The 21596-nt window shown below is 43.4% G+C and overlaps 1 protein-coding gene and 3 pseudogenes across 1 annotated transcript in view; all 4 read left to right on the forward strand.

Moving 5' to 3' along the window:
• LOC143436580 (SNW domain-containing protein 1-like) overlaps nucleotides 1–21596 on the forward strand; it is a 43620-nt pseudogene that overhangs the window by 21179 nt on the left and 845 nt on the right.
• The window catches only part of LOC143436913 (mRNA export factor GLE1-like), a 32961-nt gene that overhangs the window by 9671 nt on the left and 1694 nt on the right, over nucleotides 1–21596 (forward strand). The gene's annotated exons all lie outside the window — the stretch shown is intronic.
• On the forward strand, nucleotides 15309–18326 carry LOC143437141 (mRNA export factor GLE1 pseudogene; annotated as a pseudogene).
• Nucleotides 18434–19938, forward strand: LOC143437142 (smad nuclear-interacting protein 1 pseudogene; annotated as a pseudogene).

Here is a 21596-nt window from a genome sequence, read left to right on the forward strand (position 1 = left end):
AAAACCAGTACCACCTGGGTGACTCTTGCACATTACCAAGTATAGCTGCAGCACAGGGCACAACCTTGCCTATCTCTGGAACACAGCTTCTTTGTGCTCTCAGAAAATACTTCCCAGAAGATTTTGAGATGCCAATTTTTTTAAAGTTCAGAATCCATTTTAGAGAACGTGACCTAAGTTTGAACTCAGGTAAACTAACAGGCTGGTACCTAGCATTAGTTTCCAAGTTGCTCCCCAACAAAACCTGAGCCTAGCCCCAGTCTCTAGGCTAACCCTCAACAAGACCAGTGTCTCCAGGTTACACCCTAAAGACCCACATCTCCAGGTTAATCCTCCAACAAAACTGCATCCTCAGGTTACAAGCCCACCCCCTGCCTAATGACCACCAATGCAAAGGAGAGCAGAAATTAAATTTATGTATGACTCCCAGCACCAGCCAATTATGTTAAAGGTCAGAGTAGCTTTCTTTCTTTCTTTTTTTTTAGAATTTATTTATTTATTTTGTGTAAGTACACTGTAGCTGTCTTCAGACACCCATATGAGGGCATCAGATCTCATTATGGATGGTTGTGAGCCACCATGTGGTTGCTGGGATTTGAACTCATGACCTTTGGAAGAGCAGTCAGTGCTTTTAACCACTGAGCCATCTCTCCAGCCCCAGAGTAGCTTTCTAATTGGATGCTTGCACATGTACTCTCTGCTTGCTGCTTACTATAAAGCCTTGCCCTGTTAGACATTTGGGGCTCCCTCACTACCAAAACTGTCCTGTGTGACAGCGGTGGATTGGGTGGGGGTGAGCTAGCTCAAATAGAATAAAGACCCTTCTGTGGGTTGTGTCAGATCAGCTCCTGTTTGTGTTTTGAGGATCATTAACATTTCTCTGGCATTACATTTTGGTGCGTTGTCCAGGAAGTTGCCCTTGACACACAGGACATCCAATCTGGAGGGTCTTGAAGCTGGCAAAACTAGTCTAGGTATTTGTGTTTTTATGTTTTTAACACTGTGTTAAATTTCCTGCTTCTTGCCTGTCTGAGTAATAGATTTGTCTGAGCTCTCTGTGAAATCTGCAGAGTGGAACAGAAGCAAGCTTGTGTAAAGGTAAATGTGGTAACTCTTCCAGCTGTGCTAAGGTGATTTATTTGTGTGGAACCTGGTGGCTTGTATTGCCATGGTAGTTCTTCTAGGTTTGAAGCCATGCTGAGGAATTTGTATGAGCATAAGAAGTTTTCTATGTGATGTGAGCAGATGAGTACTTGTGCAGGCCCAAAAGCTCGTGATTTGTGTGGCCGTTAATTTGTCTGAGTGTTAGAAACTTTCTGTGAGATCTACTGAGGAGAACAAAAATGTGTGTAAAGATCAATGACTTATGTTGCCATGGTACTTTTTCCAGGTCTGAGTAAAATCAATACTGCAGGTTGTGATGTGTGTGAGCGCCACTGTCTGGTTGATTCTTGGTATTGCAGCTGTATCTTTTTCTGATTTTAGTTCTGGTTGCAGGCTCTCTCTGTTCACAGAGTCTGAGTGGAACCACATCTGGTTTTCTGTGCGTGCCACCTTCTGGTTGGCTCTTGTTACTGCAAGCCATGGCAGTTTTTATGGTTTTGGTTTTTGTTTCTGGTTGTGCCTTTTTCTGTTCACTGATTCTAAATGGTGCCACATCTTTATGGGAAAAGGGCCTTGACTTTGTTCAGTGCCCGATTTGCAGTTCAGACAGATGTATCTGGGATCTGTGGCTACAGCAGAGCCAGGAGATGTCCTGAGTCTTGGTCTGTGGTGGGCGTGGTCTCAGGGGAAATGAGAGATGCCCACCAATCTGGTTCTTTTCTTGTGTGTGCACCACTTTTGATTGTTCTCATGTCTACCTGATAGAGAGAAATGGTTGAATTTGTGTTTTTGGTGTCATAGAGAGTTCTCTTTCATGGGTGCCAATTTGTGGTTGTTTCTTATTTCTGTTCCATAGACAGGGAAGGTTTTATTTGTGTCTTTGTGTTTCTCATTATGAGATGACTTTGACAAGATAACTTTGATGAGATGACATTGGCTGATGACTTTGACAAGATGACTTTGATGAGATGACTCTGACAAAGTGACTTTGACTTTGACGGACTTATTAGCATGAGAGAGGCTACATCTACCACATTCTATAGGTTTCCTTAACCACAGAAGAGGACAGGAAACTGGTTCCTGGCCCCACAGGGAATCCAATCCCCCCACTCCCCACTACCACCATATGCTTGCTTTCCCCTGACTCACCCTGACTGGCATTTTAACACTGTTGAAGATAAAAGGAGGCTCTTGGTCTACCACCAGGCTCTGCTGGCTGGTCTCAATGCAGCTGAAAGATGACCCACAAATTTGGGCAGAGTGTATAACATTAGCCAGGGAAAAAATAAAAGCCCTACAGCTTTTTTAGAGAGGGTCATAGAGACATTTCAACAACATACCTCCATGGACCCTGAATCACCAGAAACAAAGGCAGCAGTGGCACTCTAGCTTTTATTAATCAGAAAGCACCAGATATTAAGAGAAAGCTCCAGAGAGTTGAGAAATTTAGAAAAAAAAAGGCTGGGGAGTTAGTGATAGTTGCAGGGAGAGGATTTAATAAAGAGAGACTACAGAAGACAAGTAGATGAGAGGACAAAAGCAACAGACTCAAGACCTGGGAAAGATCCTGTTGGCAGCCATGGCCAAACCAAAAGACTGTAAGAGAAGCCTAAAACAGATAGCTTCAGAAGAAACAGATAAGGAGGCCCCTAAAGATCACAAGTGCCCCCTCCCCAAGTCCAGCATAATTCTAAAAGTAAAAGGGAAACCTACCAGATTTTTTGTTGATAATTAACAAAATTCAAATTTCTGTCTTGCTAAAAACTGAAGATAAAATCTCTTCAACAGTTTATAAATGACTTCCCAGTGGCAACAGAATCAAAATAAAAACACAAGGCCTTTTAGAGGTCCTAAAAAAATTTAGCGAAATCTCAAGAAGAAGGAAGACCAAAGAGTGGATGTTTCAGTCCTATTTAGAAGGATTAACAAAATAATCATGGAAGGTAGAGGGTGGGAGGGACTCAGGAGGAGGAAAGGAAAGGGAGGGGGAAAAGGGGGGAGCAAGATCAGGTGTGGAAGGAGAAAATGAGATGTACAGAAGGTCATGAAATTGAACAGAGGTGTGTAGCAATGAGGGATGGGGAACTGGGTAGCCAACAGAAAGTCCCAGATGCCAGGAAAGTAAGACCCTCCCAGTCCCATGGGGATGGCATTAGCTAAAATACTCAACAAACGGTAGGGAGAACCTGTAGAGACCATGTCCAGAGGTTAGGCATGGCACCCCAGTTGAGGGATGGGGCCACCCACCCATCTCCAAAATTTTAACCCAGAATTGCTCCTCTCTAAAGGAAATACAGAGACAAAGAGTAGAGCAGAGACTGAAGGAAAGGCCATCCAGCGAGTGCTCTACCTAGGGATCCATCCCACATACAGACACTAAACCCAGTCAGTATTTCCATATCAAGAAGTGGTTGCTGACAGGAGCCTGATAGACCTGTCTCTTGAGAGGCTCTACCAGAGCCTGATCAATACAGATGTGAATGCTTGCAGCCAACCATTGAACTGAGCATGGGGACCCTAATGGAGGAGTTAGGGGAATGACTGAAGGAGCTGAAGGGGCCTTATCTGGTATCAGTGGGAGGGTAGGCCCTTGGTCCTGTGAAGGCTTGATGTCCCAGTGTAGGGGAATGCTAGGGAAGTGAGGCAGGTGTGGGTGGGTGTGTGGATGGGGGAGCACCCTCATATAAGCAGGGTAAGGGAGCATGGGATAGGGGGTTTGGAGAGGGGAAACTGGTAAAAGGAACAATATTTGAAATGGTAATAAATAAAGTATCCAATAAAATTTCAGACTATTGTGCCTACACTAAGAATGCCTTATTCTGCTAACTACAGGTGACCTCCTTAGACCCCGGGAGGCATACTCAGTCTTGGAGCCCTGGTGTCAGCCAATGGCCAATGTGTCACCAATTGACAGAAGCTGGCCCTTGCCCTGTTTACACATCAGTGCAGCGATGGCCTCCTGGTTAAAGAGGTTGCCAGAATGACTCATTGACAGCCTCTATTCTTGAATGCTCCCAGGATAACTTTTCCCCTGCCCTGCTGCCTGACCCTGAGCTCGATTGATGGTCCTCTTCACGACTGCTTGGTTGGATGCAGAGGTAACATGGTGCACCAATGACAACAGCCTCATTCAGGATGGACAGAGGTATCCTGGGACAGCAGTGGTCTCAGTCACTGAGATCATATTGGCAAAGCCACTCTTGACAGCCATGTCAGCCCAGAAAGCTGAACTGGCAGCTCTGACCAAGGCATTAGAGCTGAGAAAAGACCAGAGACTCAGATGGCCCACCTGTGTGCCTTTGCTATCGCTCATGTCTATAGCGTTATTTATATAGTAAAAGGCCCTCTGTCAGCAGAAGGAAGGACTAAACTCCAACTCAGAGGGCAACAAGGCAGCCCAGTGGGTGATCCTAGCACTTGGCTCCCCATGTCCTTGATTGTTCTAAACTCAGGAGAGCCCACACTGTCAGACCAGCCAGGAAATGTGACCTGGGCCAAAAAACCTGCCCATGTCTCAGTGTCATAAGAGATGATGGAATACAGCTGACTACAAACTAATTGTACCAGAGAAAATGGGTCTGTACACACTGAGGAAGACCCATTGTTCTCACACTCGGGACCCTGGTGCGCTGGGGTCCGGGGTAGTTCCTAATAGGAGACTCAAGTCTTCCTGCTTGAGCAGTGAGCCCTGTACTGAGGGAGCACCCTCCTCCCCAGCCCGGGTCAGCTCACTTCAACTTCCTAACAACGTCAAGTATCCAGGGTTTAAAACAGAGATACATCAAAGTTAGGTCTTCTGAAATGTTTCTTTGTTTGTTTTTGGAAATTGCTGGGGTGGGGGCTGAAACTCAGACAACATAGGTAACTTACTAAGTTCCAGAACCTGATGAGGTAGGGAAACTCATGAAAATCCAGCACACGTGAACCAAACCCACACTCCACAGAACTAAAGGAAAGCATTGCCTGTGACAAGTCATTTAAAAATACATTTTATTGGGTTGAAGAGACCAGTTAAGAGCACTAATTCCCAATGCCCACACAGTGATTCAGAAACATCTGCTACTCTAGTACCCAGGGGGTTCAATGCCCTCTTCTAGCCTCCTCAGACACCAGGCATACATGTGGTTACAGACATACATGCAGACAAAACACCTTTATATACATAATAAAATCATAAAATAAATTTTTTACGTGTAATGTATGAGTGTGTGGGCCTGTGCGAGTGTGTGTGTGTGTGTGTGTGTGTGTGTGTGTGTGTGTGTGTGTGTGTGTAAAACTATCATAACACCTGTGTGAAAGTCAGAGACCTGAGAGAGTCAGTTTTCTCCATTATCTGAGATTGTACTCCTGTAGTCAACATGGCAGTAAGAGCCTTTACCACTGTGTTACCAAATCAGTTTTACAGATCTACTTTCACAATTGTATTGTAGTAAAATTGTTTTCTATATAACCATAGGACAATGAGGGACAATCGCAGTACAAGCACCCCAAATAATATGCCTCTGTGGAAAATGAGACCTGACTGTGGGAACACATATCCATTTCTTTCTTTCAATCCTACATGCCAGGTTTTGGCCTATACCTTTCTGATTTCCCACACATTAATTTTTTTTTTAAACATTGTCCTCAGTAGCAAGCAGATATCTGATCTAGGCCAACCTGGTCTGTAGAAAGAGTTCCAGGGCAGCCAGGACTACACAGAAAAACCCTATCTCAGAAAAAAATAATCATCTTTCTTATGTGTCTTGGTTCTCCTTCAGAGAATATGGTGCTTACCAGGTAGGTTGTTGATCTGTGTCCTGGATATGGAAGGGTCTGGAGATATATATACATATACATATACATATACATATACATATACATATACATATACATATACATCATATACATATACATATACATCATATACATATACATATACATATACATATACATATACATATACATATACATGTACGTATTTTTTTTGTTTTTTTTATTTATTAGATCTTTCATTTACACTTCAGATGCCATCCCCTTTCCCCATTCCCCCCCCCTTAGAAAACCCCTATCCCATGCCCCCTTTTCCTTTTTGCATTTATACATTTTTTTTAAAAATGTTAATCATAGGCTTTATAAGTTTGGTATTGTTCAATCAGAGGTATAACCCACTACCCAACCTAGATATATCAACTATCTTTGACTGGTGGAGATACATGAACATCTGCCTCCCTGTCTCCCCCCTCTATCTCTCTTTCATCACCTAGCTTCTCCTCTCCTTCTTCTCCTCTTCTTACCCCTTTTCTTCCTCTCAGTACTCCTCCCACCTTAGCTCCTCCTACACATCACCCTTCCTGTTAAAAGGAAACTTTTCTCTCAAAGTATAATTAGAGCATAATTATGCCAATTTGTACCAGTGAGGTACAAGATAGTCCTAATACCCAGTCCATCCTTTTGTTGACTAACCAGCACCTCTGTCATCTATCCTAACTAAAACACTTAGTTCTGAACCTGGCTTTTTCCTTGGCTTTAGGATGAATGTCAGCTGACGACCATCCACTCAAATCTTTTCTCTCAAGGTAAATAGCTATAAGTTTTCAACCCCATCAGAAATCCAGAATGACTGAGTTAACTATAATTGTGGGAAGCACAAAGCATAGCTTCTAAAACTTAGCCAATTTATAGAGACCTCTGAACACCTGGACACTCCCTCTACTTCAAAACGTTGGAGCATCTGTTCTTCTGCCTTCTGGCCCAGGATCATCTGACAGACCTTAGTGCTGCAGATTTATTAAGGGATGATTACTCTGTCTAGGCAGATATAATCAGTCGACTATTCTGCAAGTGTGTCCTTTTCTGGACAGTAATTTGTCTGTAGAAGGAAAGTGGCAATTCTTGCCTAGTGGCTGTCTCACCACAACTGGAGTAACTCCAAGGATGCTCAATTTCTTCTTAGAATTTAACATAGGAAGCTGTCTGGAGCAGACAGGTCTCTAATGAAAATGAACATTAATACTGAAATGTTTGTCATGTCAATTCTAAGGATTTCTGATGTTTTGAAAACCAGCATTCCATGTAAGGTAATCTGGACTGTTGCCTGTTAACTCCACTCAGCTATTTCTAAATAAAACATAAAGAACACCCTTATAATAAACTCCAAGTCATGAATTTGCTATAGTCCTTTAACTCACAGGCTGACCATCTCAAATCAGTTAAAAAAGTTAAAGAAGGACTGGGTCTAAGCTTTGTATTCCTAAATGTGTTATACTGGTACAATGCCTATGAGAGTAACAATATTCGTCTCACTCTTATATCACTAAGAAGCTCATGCCAATGAAAACCTTAAAATTTGTAAACAAAGTAAATTGGTGCCATTTAAGAATTTATATCTTCATCTTGATATTAATTATACAGATTTCTACTAATAGGTTATGGCTATGCAATAAACCCTAGCTAATCCTCTCTATTCCGACAAAACCACTACTTTTCCCTAGAGAGACAGCCCAACATTTACCACCTTAGTCCCCATGCCCAGGGAATAGGGGCGCTGACTCATCATTAGCTTCTTCAAGCTGATTATGGGCATTGAGATATTAGAAGAGAAGTGGGGGGGAGAGCAAATTGACAATCCTCTGATGCTGTGTCTTCACTGCCTCCAGATGGAATTCACGGACCTCAGAGGTTTGAGCAGGTCTGCCCAGCTTGCTTGTTGAGTAGATACACTAAGGCTGATCATTTTGCAATATACAATTCTCAAAACAAATTTTAGTATCAAGATAGTTTTTTTTTAAAGAGAGCTAACATTTTATTAAGAATGTTGGTTCTAACCGCTTTTCTATTTTTCCCCTCTTTTATTGGATATAATATTTACATTTCAAATTTTATCCCCTTACCATATTTCCCCCACCACCCAGGAACCCCTTATCCCATCCCACCTCCTCCTGCCTCTATGAAGGTGTTTACCCACCTACCCCCAGCCTCCCTCCCCACCCTCAGATCCCCCCCCCCCTCAGTGCTCAGCCTTCAGGGTACCAATGATCTTGTCTCCCACCTATGCCCAACAAGGCCATCCTCCCCTACATATACAGCTGGAGTCATGTGTCTCTCCCTATGTGCTCATAGGCTGGTGGTTTAGACCCTGGGGAGCTCTGGCTGGTTGGTATTGTTGCTTTCCTCACGGGGCCACCAGCCCTTACGGTTCACGGTTCCTTCAATTTACTCTCTAACTCCTCCATTGGGAACTTTGATCAGATTAATGGATAGCTGTGGGTATCTGTCTCTGGGTATGTCCGACTCTGAGAGACCTCTAAAGAGACAGCCTTATCAGGCTGCTGTCAGCTTTCCCATCCTGACATCCCTATCAGCGTCTATTTTTGGTGACAGCCCATGGAATGAATACCCAGACGAAATGGTCTCCCTACAACCCCCGCTTCAGATTATGACCCACACTTTGTCTCCATATTTGCTCCCTTGGTTATTTAGTCACTCCTTCTAAGAAAGACCTAGGCATCCTCACTTGTTCTTTCTTCTTCATGAGCTTCATGTTGTCTGGTAGTTGAATCTTTGTTGTTTCAAATTTTTTGGGCTAATCTCCGCTTATCAGTGAGTAAATACCATGTGTGTTCTTTTGTGATTGGGTTACCTCACTCAGGATGATATTTTCTAGTTTCATCCATTTACCTAAGAATTTCTCGAATTCATTATTTTTAATAGCTGAGTAATATTCCATTGTGTAAATGTACCACATTTTTTGTATCCATTCCTCTGTTGAAGGGCATCTGGGTTCTTTCCAGCTTCTGGCTATTATAAATAGGGCTGCTATGAACATAGTGGAGCATATGTCTTTGTTATTTGTTGGGGCATTTTCTGGGTATATACCCAGAAGTGGTATAGCTGGGTCCTCAGGTAGTGCTATGTCCAATTTTCTGAGGAACCGCCAGACTGACTTCCAAAGTGGTTGTACCAGCTTGCAACCCCACCAACAATGCAGGAGTGTTCCTCTTTCTTCACATCCTCGCCAGCATCTACTATCACCTGAGTTTTTGATCTTAGCCATTCTGACTGGTGTGAGGTGGTATCTCAGTGTTGTTTTGATTTGCATTTCCCTGATGACTAAGGATGTTGAGCATTTCTTAAGGTGCTTCTCGGCCATTCGAGTTTCCTCAGTTGAGAATTCTTTGTTTAGCTCTGTACCCCATTTTTTAATGGGGTTATTTTGTTGTTTGGCGTCTAATTTCTTGAGTTCTTTGTAAATATTCGATATTAGCCCCCTATCGGATGTAGGATTGGTAATGATCTTTTCCCAATCTGTTGGTTGCCGTTTTGTCTTGTTGACAGTGTCCTTTGCCTTACAGAAGCTTTGCAATTTGATGAGGTCCCATTTGTCGATTCTTGATCTTAGAGCATAAGCCATTGGTGTTCTGTTCAGGAACTTTTCCCCTGTGCCTAGGTATTCGAGGGTCTTCCCCAACTTCTCTTCTAATAGTTTCAGTGTACCTGGCTTTATGTGAAGGTCCTTTATCCACTTGGAGTTGAGCTTTGTGCAAGGGGATAAGAATGGATTAATTTGCATTCTTCTACATGTTGACCTCCAGTTGAGCCAGCACCACTTGTTGAAAATGCTGTCCTTTTTCCACTGGATGAATTTAGCTCCCTTGTCAAAGATCAAGTGACCATAGGTATGCGGGTTCATTTCTGGGTCTTCAATTCTGTTCCATTGATCGTCCTGTCTGTCTCTGTACCAATACCAAGCAGTTTTTATCACTACTGCTCTGTAGTACAGTTTGAGGTCCGGAATGGTGATTCCCCCAGAGGTTCTTTTATTGTTGAGAATAGTTCTCACTATCCTAGGTTTTTTGTTACTCCAAATGAATTTGTAAATTGCTCTTTCTATCTCTATGAAGAATTGATTTGGAATTTTGATGGGTATTGCATTGAATCTGTAGATTGCTTTTGGCAGGATAGCCATTTTTTCTAAATTAATCCTGCCAATCCAGGAGCATGGGAGATCTTTCCATCTTCTGAGATCTTCTTCAATTTCTTTCTTCAGAGACTTGAAGTTCTTGTCATACAGATCTTTCACTTGCTTGGTTAGATTCACTCCAAGATAATTTATTTTATTTGTGGCTATTGTGAAGGGTGTCATTTCCCTAATTTCTTTCTCTGCCTGTTTATCCTTTGAATAGAGGAAGGCTACTGATTTGTTTGAGTTGATTTTATATCCAGCCACATTGCTAAAGTTGTTTATCAGGTTTAGGAGTTCTCTGGTGGAAGTTTTAGGGTCACTTAAGTATACTACCATATCATCTGCAAATAGTGAAATTTTGACTTCTTCCTTTCCTATCTGTATCCCTTTGACTTCCTTTTGTTGTCTAATTGCTCTAGCTAAGACTTCCAGTACTATATTGAATAGGTAAGGTGAGAGTGGGCAGCCTTGCCTAGTCCCTGATCTTAGTGGGATTGCTTCAAGTTTCTCTCCATTTAGTTTGATGTTGGCTACTGGCTTGCTGTATATTGCTTTTACTATGTTTAGATATGGGCCTTGAATTCCTGATCTTTCCAAGACTTTTAACATGAAGGGATGTTGAATTTTGTCAAATGCTTTCTCAGCGTCTAGTGAGATGACCATGTGGTTTTTCTCTTTGAGTTTATTTATGTAGTGGATTACATTGATGGATTTCTGAATATTGAACCATCCCTGCATTCCTGGGATAAAGTCTACTTGATCTTGATGGATAATTGTTTTGATGTGTTGTTGGATTCGGTTTGCGAGAATTTTATTGAGTATTTTTGCATCAATATTCATAAAAGAGATTGGTCTGTAGTTCTCTTTCTTTGTTGGGTCTTTCTGTGGTTTAGGTATGAGTGTAATGGTAGCTTCATAGAATGAATTGAGTACTGTTTCTTCTGTTTCTATTTGATGGAATAGCTTGAAGAGGATTGGTATTAGGTCTTCCTTGAAGGTCTGAAAGAATTCTGCACTGAAACCATCTGGCCCCGGACATTTTTTGGTGGGAAGATTTTTAATGACTGTGTCTATTTCTTTAGGCATTATGGGACTGTTTAGATGGTTTATCTGCTCCTCGTTTAACTTTGGTACCTGGTATCTATCTAGAAAATTGTCCATTTCCTCCAGATTTTCTAATTTTGTTGAGTATAGGCCTTTGTAGTAGGATCTGATAATTTTTTAAATTTCCTCTGTTTCTGTTGTTATGTCTCCCTTTTCAGTTCTGATTTTATTGATTTGAATGCTGTCTCTGCGCCCTTTGGTTAGTCTAGCTAAGGGTTTGTCTATCTTGTTGATTTTCTCAAAGAACCAGCTCCTGGTTTTGTTGATATTTTGTATAGTTCTTTTTTTTTCGACTTGGTTGATTTCAGCCCTGAGTTTGATTATTTCCTGCCGTCTACTCCTCTTGGGTATACTAGCTTCTTTTTGTTCTAATGCTTTCAGGTTTGCTGTCAAGTTGTTAATGTATGCTCTTTCCACTTTCTTTTTGTGAGCACTTAGAGCTATGATTTTTCCTCTTAGTACTGCTTTCAATGAGTCCCACATGTTTTGATATGATGTGTCCTCGTTTTCATTTAAATCTAAAAAGTCTTTAATTTCTTTCTTAATTTCTTCCTTGACCAAGTTATCATTGAGTAGAGCATTTTTCAGTTGCCAAGTGTATGTCAGTTTTCTGTTGTTTTTGTCTATGTCAAAGACAAGTCTTAATCCATGGTGGTCTGATAAGGTACTGGGGATTATTTCAATCTTTTTGTATCTGTTGAGGCCTGTTTTGTGACCAATTATATGGTCTATTTTGGAGAAGGTACCATGAGGTGCTGAGAAGAAGGTATATTCTTTTGTTTTAGGATGAAATGTTCTATAGATGTCAGTTAAGTCCAATTGGTTCATGACTTCTGTTAGTTTCATTGTGTCTCGATTTAGTTTCTGTTTCCATGATCTGTCCATAGCTGAGAGTGGGGTGTTGAAATCTCCCACTATTATTGTGTAGGGTGCAATGTATGCTTTAAGTTTTAGTAAAGTGTCTTTTATGTATGTAGGTGCCCTTACATTTGGGGCATAGATGTTGAGAATTGCAAGTTCCTCTTGGTACATTTTTCCTTTGATGAATATGAAGTGTCCTTCTTTATCTTTTTTGATTACTTCTGGTTGAAAACTGATTTTATTTGATATTAGAATCGCTACTCCAGCTTGTTTCTTGGGACCATTTGCTTGGCAGATTGTTTTCCAACCTTTTACTCTGAGGTAGTGTCTGTCCTTTCCACAGAGGTGCGTTTCCTGAATGCAGCAAAATGTTGGGTCCTGTTTACGTATCCAGTCTGATAGTCTATGTCTTTTTACTGGAGAATTGAGTCCATTGATATTAAGAGATATTAAGGAAAAATGAGTGTTGTTTCCTGTTATTTTTGTTATTGGCAGTGGAGATATGTTTGTGTAGCTACCTTCTTTTACGGTTTTTGGAAGATTACTTTCCTGCTTTTTCTAGGTTGTAGTTTCCCTCCTTGTGATGGAGTCTTCCACCAATTATCCTTTGAAGTGCTGGGTTTGTGTTGAGATACTGTGTAAATTTGGATTTGTCATGGAATATTTTGGTTTCTCTGTTAGGAGCCATGTCGCGTTTGCTGAAGTAGCTATACGCTCGCCATTATAAGATAGCGCTGGCTTCCTGTTCCTGCTTCTTCTTGGCCTTGGTGTCTACAGCTGTGCGCATGCGCAATCTCCCGCTGAAAGTACTATCAGTGGATATGTAAATGAGACCTCAGTCTGTAACCAATGAGGACAGATCATGTCTCTTTGAAAGTATATAGTCAGAACATTCTGGGTTTTGGGGTCCTTTGTTCTCCATCTTTCATCCTGATAACTAAAAGAGCTATAACAATAAAAGACGCTGTCAGAAGAATCTTGAGTGTGACGTGCTCCTTTTCGGCGAGGTAGTGTGTCACATTTCTCCATCAATAATGATTGACAGTTTTGCTGGGTATAGTAGTCTGGGCTGACATTTATGTTCTTTTAGGGTCTGTATGATATCAGTCCAGGATCTTCTGGCTTTTATGGTCTCTGGTGAGAAGTCTGGTGTAATTCTTATAGGTCTGCCTTTATATGTTACTTTGCCTTTTCCCCTTACTGCTTTTAGTATTTTTTCTTTGTTTTGTACATTTGATGTTTTGACTATTATGTGGCGGGAAGTATTTCTTTTCTGGTCTAAACTATTTGGAGTTCTGTAGGCTTCTTGTATATTTATGGACATCTCTTTCTCTAGGTTAGGGAAGTTTTCCTCTATAATTTTGTTGAGGATATTTACTGGTCCTTTAAGTTGGGAGTCTTCCCCCTCATCTATTCCTATTATCCTTAGGTTTGGCCTTCTCATTGTGTCTTGGATTTCTTGTATATTTTGGGTTAGTAGCTTTTTGTATTTTGCATTTTCTTTGACAGTTGTGTCAATGTTTTCCATGGTATCTTCTGCACATGAGATTCTCTCTTCCATCTCTTGTATTCTGTTGGTAATACTTGTGTCTATAACTCCTGATCGTTTTTTTTAAGTTTTCTATCTCCAGGGTGTTCTCCCTTTGTGATTTCTTTATTGTTTCTACTTCCATTTTTAGATCCTGCATGGTTTTGTTTAATTCCTTCTCCCATTTGGTTGCATTTTCTTGCAATTCCTTAAGGGATTTTTGTGTTTCCTCTCTAAGGGTTTCTATCTGTTCTTTGAGAGTGTTATTTATGTCTTTCTTAAAGTCCTCTATCATCATCATGAGAAGTGATTTTAATTCTGAATCCTGCTTTTCTGGTGTGATGGGGTGTTCAGGGCTTGCTATGATGGGGGAACTGGGTTCTGATGATGCCATGTAACTTTGGTTTCTGTTGCTTACGTTCTTGCGCCTGCCTTTTGCCATCTGGTTAATTCTAGTGCTACCTGTACTTCTGTCTCTGATTGAAGCCTGTCTTTCCAGTTGTCTCGCTTGTGTTTGGTCTTCTAGGAGTCCAGATGTCTCTGTGATTTTTTCCAGCTGCCCTGATTACAGTGGTATCTCTAGGATGCCTCAGGATATGGTGCCTCCAAGGTAGCAGTCCAGCTAGATGTCTGCTGTTCTGGGGGCAGTGTCTCCTCTTGAATATCTCAGGATATGTTGTCTGACACTCTTAGTTCAGTTGTTCCTCTGTGGCTCTGGGTTGAGTGGACCTTCCAGTATGTCTCAGGCGGTATCCGGGGTCCACACAACTGCAGACCTGGTAGAGGTCTGGTCCGGGACTCAGACCCGGGAGATGGGCAGAAGGGGGGTGCTAGCCGGCAGGGGTGCGGGGGCGGGGGGGGGGGAGGGGTATCTGCTGGGTTCTGAGCACTCAGGGCGCCCAGCTATGAGCTCAGGGTAGTATGTGGGTTTTCCTACCTAAAGCTGGTTGTGGGATCTGTGGATCCCCCAGAATATGTCTGGCAGAATCCGGGGTGCACTCACCCGCAGGCCTCAGACCGGAGGAGGGGCAAGCGGCAGAAGGAGCGTGCTAGCGCTGGCTATGGGTTCTATGGATCCCCCAGAATGTGTCTGGCAGAATCCAGGGTGCACTCACGTGCAGGCCTCAGACCAGAGGAGGGGCGTGCGGCGGAAGGGGCGTGCTAGCACTGGCTATGGGTTCTATGGATCCCCCAGAATGTGTCTGGTGGAATCCGGGGTGCACTCACCCGCAGGCCTCAGACTGGCATATGTACGTATTTTAAGAGTTATTTATTTCTATAAAGATAGTCTAGGTTTCTTCAGACACATCAACCAAAAGAGGGCATCAGAACCCATTGCAAATGGTTGTGAACCACCATGTGGTTGTCGGGAATTGATCTCAGGACCTCTGGAAGAATAGTCAGTGGGTTCAAGCGCTGAGCCATCTCTGCAGCCCTGAAATTGTTTTTATTATATATTTTGAGCATGTCCATTCAAAGTGCAGTGGTGCATATTTGTCAGTGTTCTAGTGATATACTAAAGTCCTGATAAACATAAGTGACCTTATTATCTTGGGTACTCTAAACTTCTTAAAAATCTATTAAGGTGGTATCTGAGTCTACTAAGTGTTTTATAAAATCTTAGATTGCTATTTTTGTTATAAAAAAACAACATTCCTCAAAATGATAAGATGAAATTTTTATTAGGTTATACAATTCAATGTTGTTTGCAGAAATTTTGATAAAAAATTCTTTCCAAAATAGATTTCGAAGGAAAACTTATTTAAAATGTTATTCGTTAAAAGGTCAGTGCGGTCCAATGATCGCTGCTGAGAAATCCTGAGGGCAATTTGCAACTCCAGCAAAGGATGCTTGCATTATGACCATGAGTGGATGCTGTGCTAGGAGAATGTTTTGGAAGAATACAGGTCTCTTCCCAAACTATCTTCTCACTCTGCCTGGGTGGTAGATTACATCCTACCCAACACCTCAGGCCACACCCAAGAGAATGCTCCTTCCTCAGATAACTCACCATCCTCTGGATCTGCCTCAGGCATGAACCAATCTTCACTACTAAGTCTCCTGACAGAAGAACCCCACAAGCCCCTCACCCTCAACAGCCAACGGAACGCAGAGCACACATGAGTCCCCTTTCACAGATGTTCTTGCACTTTAGTCCTCTCCAGCAATCAAAGTGGAAGGTTGCATCTGAATGTACGAATTGGTGCACAGAATGAGAGGAACAGATGGCCTGAGGCAGTGGCAGGAGGAGCAAGAAAGGAAGGTGAGAGCCCCCTCAGTGATGGCATCCAAACAGCTAAAGAGGTTTGACAAGGTAAAAGGGCTGAAGATACATGAGGAGTCCCAGGACTTAGAGGAAGTGATGGAGAAGAGGACCAGAGAAGCCCTGGGCCAGCAGGAGAAGCTGAAAACTGAGCATCACCACAGAGCCAAGCTTCTCAACCTAAAGCTTTGAGAGGCAGAGCAGCAGCAGCAGCAGCCTGGGAAGCAGGCAGAGCAGGAGCAGCTTTGGAAGGAGAAAGGCCACGTCCTTCTGTGCACCCTGCAAGAGGAGTCAGCACAAAGACCTGCTGAATGTGGACCTGCCTGCCTTCCAGACCCGGGGCAACCAATTGTGTAGTCTCATTTCCGGAATCATTCACATCACCTTGGAGAGTGGCTATCCCACAGTACAGAGCCAAGCTGAGGCTGAGCGGGCCCTGCAGGAAATGCAGACCCTCCTCTCAAATTTGGAGCAGGAGATCACCAGAGCCTCTGAAGTGAAGAAGGATGAGGTCAAGCTGCAGGAGTCAAAGGTGCAGCAGGGGCCATCGGATCCAGCCCAGACTTCTGTACACAGTCTAAGCCCAGCAGGGATGCAGAATGAAGACCTGCAGGTAAAAAAGGTACAAGATAGTATGATGCAGTGCTAGCAGCAACTTCAGGATGCTGCTGTCGAATGTGTGTTGGCCTTTGAGGACCTGACCAGCAACAGGGACAATCAGACCAAAACGATAAAGATAGACTTGCAGAAGGCAGCCACCGTCCCAGTGAGCCAGATCTCCACTATCGCAGGTTCAAAGCTGAAGGAGATCTTTGACAAGATCCATAGCCTGCTCTCTAGACAGCCTGTCCAATCAGGTGGGCGTTCCCTGTCTGTCACTCTATACCCTCAAGGGCTGGACTTTGTCCAGTACAAACTGGGAGAGGAATTTGTGAAACAAGGGGAGGAGAAAGTGGCCTTTCACCATGAAGCAGCATTCCCCATTGCAGTGGTGGCATCTGGTATCTGGATGCTCCACCCCAAAGTGGGAGACCTCATTCTTGCTCATCTCCACAAGAAGTGTCCTTACTCTGTTCCCTTTTTCCCAGCTTTCAAGGAAGGGATGGCTTTGGAGGGTTATCAATGGATGCTTGGCTACCAAGGGACACATTCCAAGGCTGGGCAACAGGACACCTTTCTAAAACGAAGGTCTGGGATGACGTGTCTGTATGCCACCATCATCCAACTCCAGTGGCCATGTGGAAACCTGGGGGAGCTCATGCTCACGGCTTCAATCATGGCTGGCGCTGGTTGGCACTGATCTTAAACATGGAACGTCTCTCAGATGTGACAGCTGCTCTCCCGTCTGACTTCTCAGAGGTGTGTGGGAATGCACTCATGAAGCAGCACCAGGTCCAGTTCTGGAAGCTGATACTTCCCATCCAAGAGAACTACTTGCCCAGAACTGAAGCATCACCAGCTCAGGACAGACGGGATCTTTCCTATGTCTGAAGCAGTTCTTGGAGAAATGTCTGCAATGCCGGGAGATTCCTGTCCCCAGAGGATTTCTGACACCCTCCTTGTGGACTCTTGATGTCCTTCATCACACTGTGCGCCAGGAGGGGCAACAATAGAGCAACTGAGACAGAGAGTTTGGAAGAAGCATGTCACCTTCAGAAATTCATCAGTGTATTTTTATATATCTGTACCATGTGAATGAGGCTTTTAAGGGCTGGAGAGATGGCTCAGCAGGTAAGAGCACTGACTGCTCTTCCAGAGGTCCTGAATTCAATTCCCAGCAACCACATTACATTACAACCATCTGTAATGGGATCTGATGCACTCATCTAGTGTGTGTGTGAAGACAGCTGCAGTGCACTCATATCAATAAAAATAAAAAAATCTTTAAGAATATGAGGCCTTGCTGGGCAGTGGTGGTGCACGCCTTTAATCCCAGCACTTGGGAGGCAGAGGCAGGTGGATTTCTGAGTTCGAGGCCAGCCTGCTCTACAGAGGGAGTTCCAGGATAGCCAAGACTATACAGAGAAACCCTGTCTGGAAAAACAAAACAAAACAAAAACAAACAAACAAACAAAAGAATATGAGGCCTTTATAGTTCACAGCCTTTTGTCAGTCTCTTGTCAGGTTTGGTAGTTCTACAGGTGTCACAGACAGATACTAAACTGGCTTTTCTAATTTTCACGAGTTATAAGGAGAGATAAGAATGGGCACTTAGGACTTAGCTGCACCTGTTGTGTCTAGTGTCTTTCAGGAAATTGGTGATCCTTTATCTGCTTACCTCTGACCTATAGTGAGCCCACTATGTTCCCTCCTCACTGCCCTGCTCCTGTTCATACACATACTTAGAAAGAATAAACCTCCTAAGATCCCTTTAAAGTAATGTTTCAGTCTGGGGATGAGGTAAAGTACTTCACACTGTGTGACTTGTGGAGTACGTGTATATTCAGAAGACATGTATGATGCTGGTGTGGACTGAACCCCAGAGTGCATCAAGGTGTTGAGTATGTGAATCATGACTGGGAACATGCACTAGAGAGTACTTTCTGTCCTCTCCATTTGGAATTAGGTCCCTGGTTGGCTGAGGATGCTGTACTAGATCAGGTCCCTTTGGGTTGTTTTTCTGACCAGAATGAAGATGCATTGCAATGCGGCTTCTGGTGTAAGCTGAAGAGCATCAGCAGTGAATGCATTGGTGTTTATGAGGAGCTGACAACCTCAGATGGAAGTTGGTATTTGTCTTAGGAACAGATTGACTCTCTGTTGCAGAAGCTGAGATTCAGCTCTAGTCCTGCAGGCCTCCTGTGGTGGGTGTTCTCATTAGTACTCTCAAAAGGCCTAAGCATTTTAATTGGCAACTAGAGTTCCCAAAAAAGTAATAAAGATTGAATTAAAAAAAAAAAAAAAAGGTCAATGGACCATTCAAGTGACTCTCAGTATGGCCTCAGGATGAAGGCAGGGGAGGGGGAGGGAATAAGCAAATGAATCAGGATCTAAGTGGCCTGCTGAGACACTCTGGTCAGGCCAAGATTTGGGGACCATGGTAGTGACTCAGGACCATCTGAACCTGGAATCCCTCCCGTACCTGCGGGCCTGACACTCCAGCTGCTCACCCATCCTAGCCTGCTGCCAAGCCTGGCCATGCCTGTCACCCCAGGAATGGAGCCCAGGAAGCAAGCAGGTCCCCAGCCAAAAAGAAAAGTAAGTCCTCCTGGAGAAGAAGCAAGTCTCCTGGGACTAAGAGAAGCTGGAGTCCTCACTGCTCCACAGTTAAAATGAAACAGGAACATGAGGACCATCCACAGAGAGGACGAGAGGACCAACAGCACCGGGAGCCATCAGAACAGAATCACAGGAGAGCTCAGAATAGTGGGCGAGACCAGCACCGGGGTCATTGCCGCCAAAGGGAGAGCTCTAATGAGAGGCCTGTCAGTGGGCAGGGTCCAGATTGAGACAGTCAGACCTGCAGGCCCAGGAAGAAGAGAGGGACTTTCATAAAGCCAGGTGCAGGGAGCACGGCCAGCAGAATGAAGGAGCTGGAGGTGAGGCTAAGGAGGTGATCCCTCGCCCTGCTGGTAAGAGAAGAGGAGCCCCTTAAAGAAAAACCAAGCTTGGAACTTTCTGGGGCACTTCTCGAGGGCACTAATAACTTTGGGGTGTGGTTATCAAAAACAGGGAGCCCCTAGAATCCAGAATCCTCACAAAACGATGGGGCATCTCTACCCTTTTAAAACCAATGAGGTCCTTTGAGTCATCTCCACCCATCAGCAGAGTGAGGACCTTCTGGATAGACATCCACACATGGCAGACATTCCCATCACCATCCCTCTTGCTCACAGCAACATGCAGTCTTCCAGTACCGGCTTGTGGAGCACACCCGTGCTGCTGGCTCAGTTGGGCAGAGGGTGAAGCCCTAAGTCATTGACCTCGGCTCAGGCAAGGGAACATTTTTGAACAAGTGTATTGAGTCACAGAGATATTATGAACTGAAAGATGATGCACTTAAGTTTGGGCTTAGTAGCAGAGAATATGTTTTGCTTCATGAATCTTCAGACACTTGAACTTGACAGGAAGGAAGATGAAGATGAGGAGGAAATGGTGTCTGACAGCTGGCAGCTGAGAAGGAGCCTCTATTAGAAATGGTTTCTCCGGAGGCAGTGGGGGTGACTCTAGCACCTCTTCTTGCCTCAGGTCTTTCCTCTGTTGCTGCCCAGCTCTTGTTGCAGTCTGAGAACTGTCACTTCATGTTTTCTGGAACTTGGCCCAGCAGTCCCACCAATTACAGGACATGGAGTTTTGTCAAAGTGTGTGGCTGTGGTGGGTGCCTGCAGAACTGCTGCATAGGAAACAGCCCTTGCAAAGGGGATTGTGGCTTCTTCTCTTTGTACAGTTTATTTATACAGTTGTTGAGTTTCTATTTATACAGTTGTTGAGTTTCGTGGACCAAGAGTTTTGTTTTGGGGACAAACCCTACAGTAGAGAATCTTAGTCAGCTTTGGTTGTCACCAACTTCCAGCATATACCACCAAAGCTTTGGCCTGGTTTAGTTTTTGAGTCACAGAAGTTGATTTTGCACTGGTTTTTGGGGGTTACAGTTTACCACGTAGCCTCATTGTTGGCTGTCTGCTCTCACTCTGTGACGAGTGTGTAGCATGACTGTAGGGAGATCCTGGCTTCTACCAGCAGGTGCTGGTGTCATATCATGCACTGGGCTGTAGACCTGCATCCTAGGAAGATTCCAGATTTCTCCATGAAACAGCCTTAAGAGGTTGATCATCTGCTCTTTTTCTTTAGGTCTGCATTTTTTATTCAGATGTTACCTCTCTTCTCCCTTTGAGAAGTGCACTATACTGACTTTGTAGGAGGAGCCGGGCTGTGGACTAGGGACGTGCCTATGTGTCTAAAGGAAGTTGTGGAGCTTCCACCTTTCCCCGTCATCTTTGACCATGTGTTCCTATTTACCTCCCAAGGGTGGACAGCAAGGGACAGCCTAGTGTCTCCACTTCCCACCTGGGGTCTGTGTGAGTAGAAAGATACTCCTTACATACAGTCTGTGTGCTTCAGAGCTATGTGCTGATTTTCATATGACAGTGTTTTGTGATATAGATAATACCACATGATAGGCAAAAGTAATCTTCATTAAAATACTATCTTTATTAAAACATATGACATGTATTGTCCAGCTTTTGTATGCATAAAATACCCTCCCCCATACACGTAATCTTCATTAAAATACTATGTTTATTAAAATATTTTAAAATACCTTAAATATCTTAAAATATATAATATACATATATACATATATAAATATAGGATTCTACGTTGAAACAGACCTCTAAATTTTAAAAGGCATCTCTAGTCTTTGGTCTATTCTTCACTGTCCAGTTTCTTGGTGACAATGGTTTCAGTGGGTTTTTAAAGAATTCTATATTTCATTTTCTCAAAAAATGTTTTGAAACCCATAGGATTATCAAGATGAACTGGATCTTCTGAGATGCCCTGTTTCCATGAGAATCAGAAAATGCCTTATCAGGGAACAAGTCAAGGGAAAAGGAGAAAAGGTGAACTATTTTGCTGGTGTAAACAGGACCAAACATCAACTGTCTGCATTGGTATCTGTTACTCTGTAACCTGGTTTTGACGTCATCAATACATGCCCTTGCCTAGATTAGTATGCTGTAAAGTACCCTCCCCCATACATGCTCAGTGCACAGAGACCTTCTAAAATGACACATACATTGTCATAAAGTAAATTCCACAATGGGAAATTCCAGGACAGCCAGGGATACAGAGAA

This window comes from Arvicanthis niloticus, chromosome 23 (genome assembly GCF_011762505.2).
Source record: "Arvicanthis niloticus isolate mArvNil1 chromosome 23, mArvNil1.pat.X, whole genome shotgun sequence".
Taxonomy (NCBI): Eukaryota; Metazoa; Chordata; class Mammalia; order Rodentia; family Muridae; genus Arvicanthis; species Arvicanthis niloticus.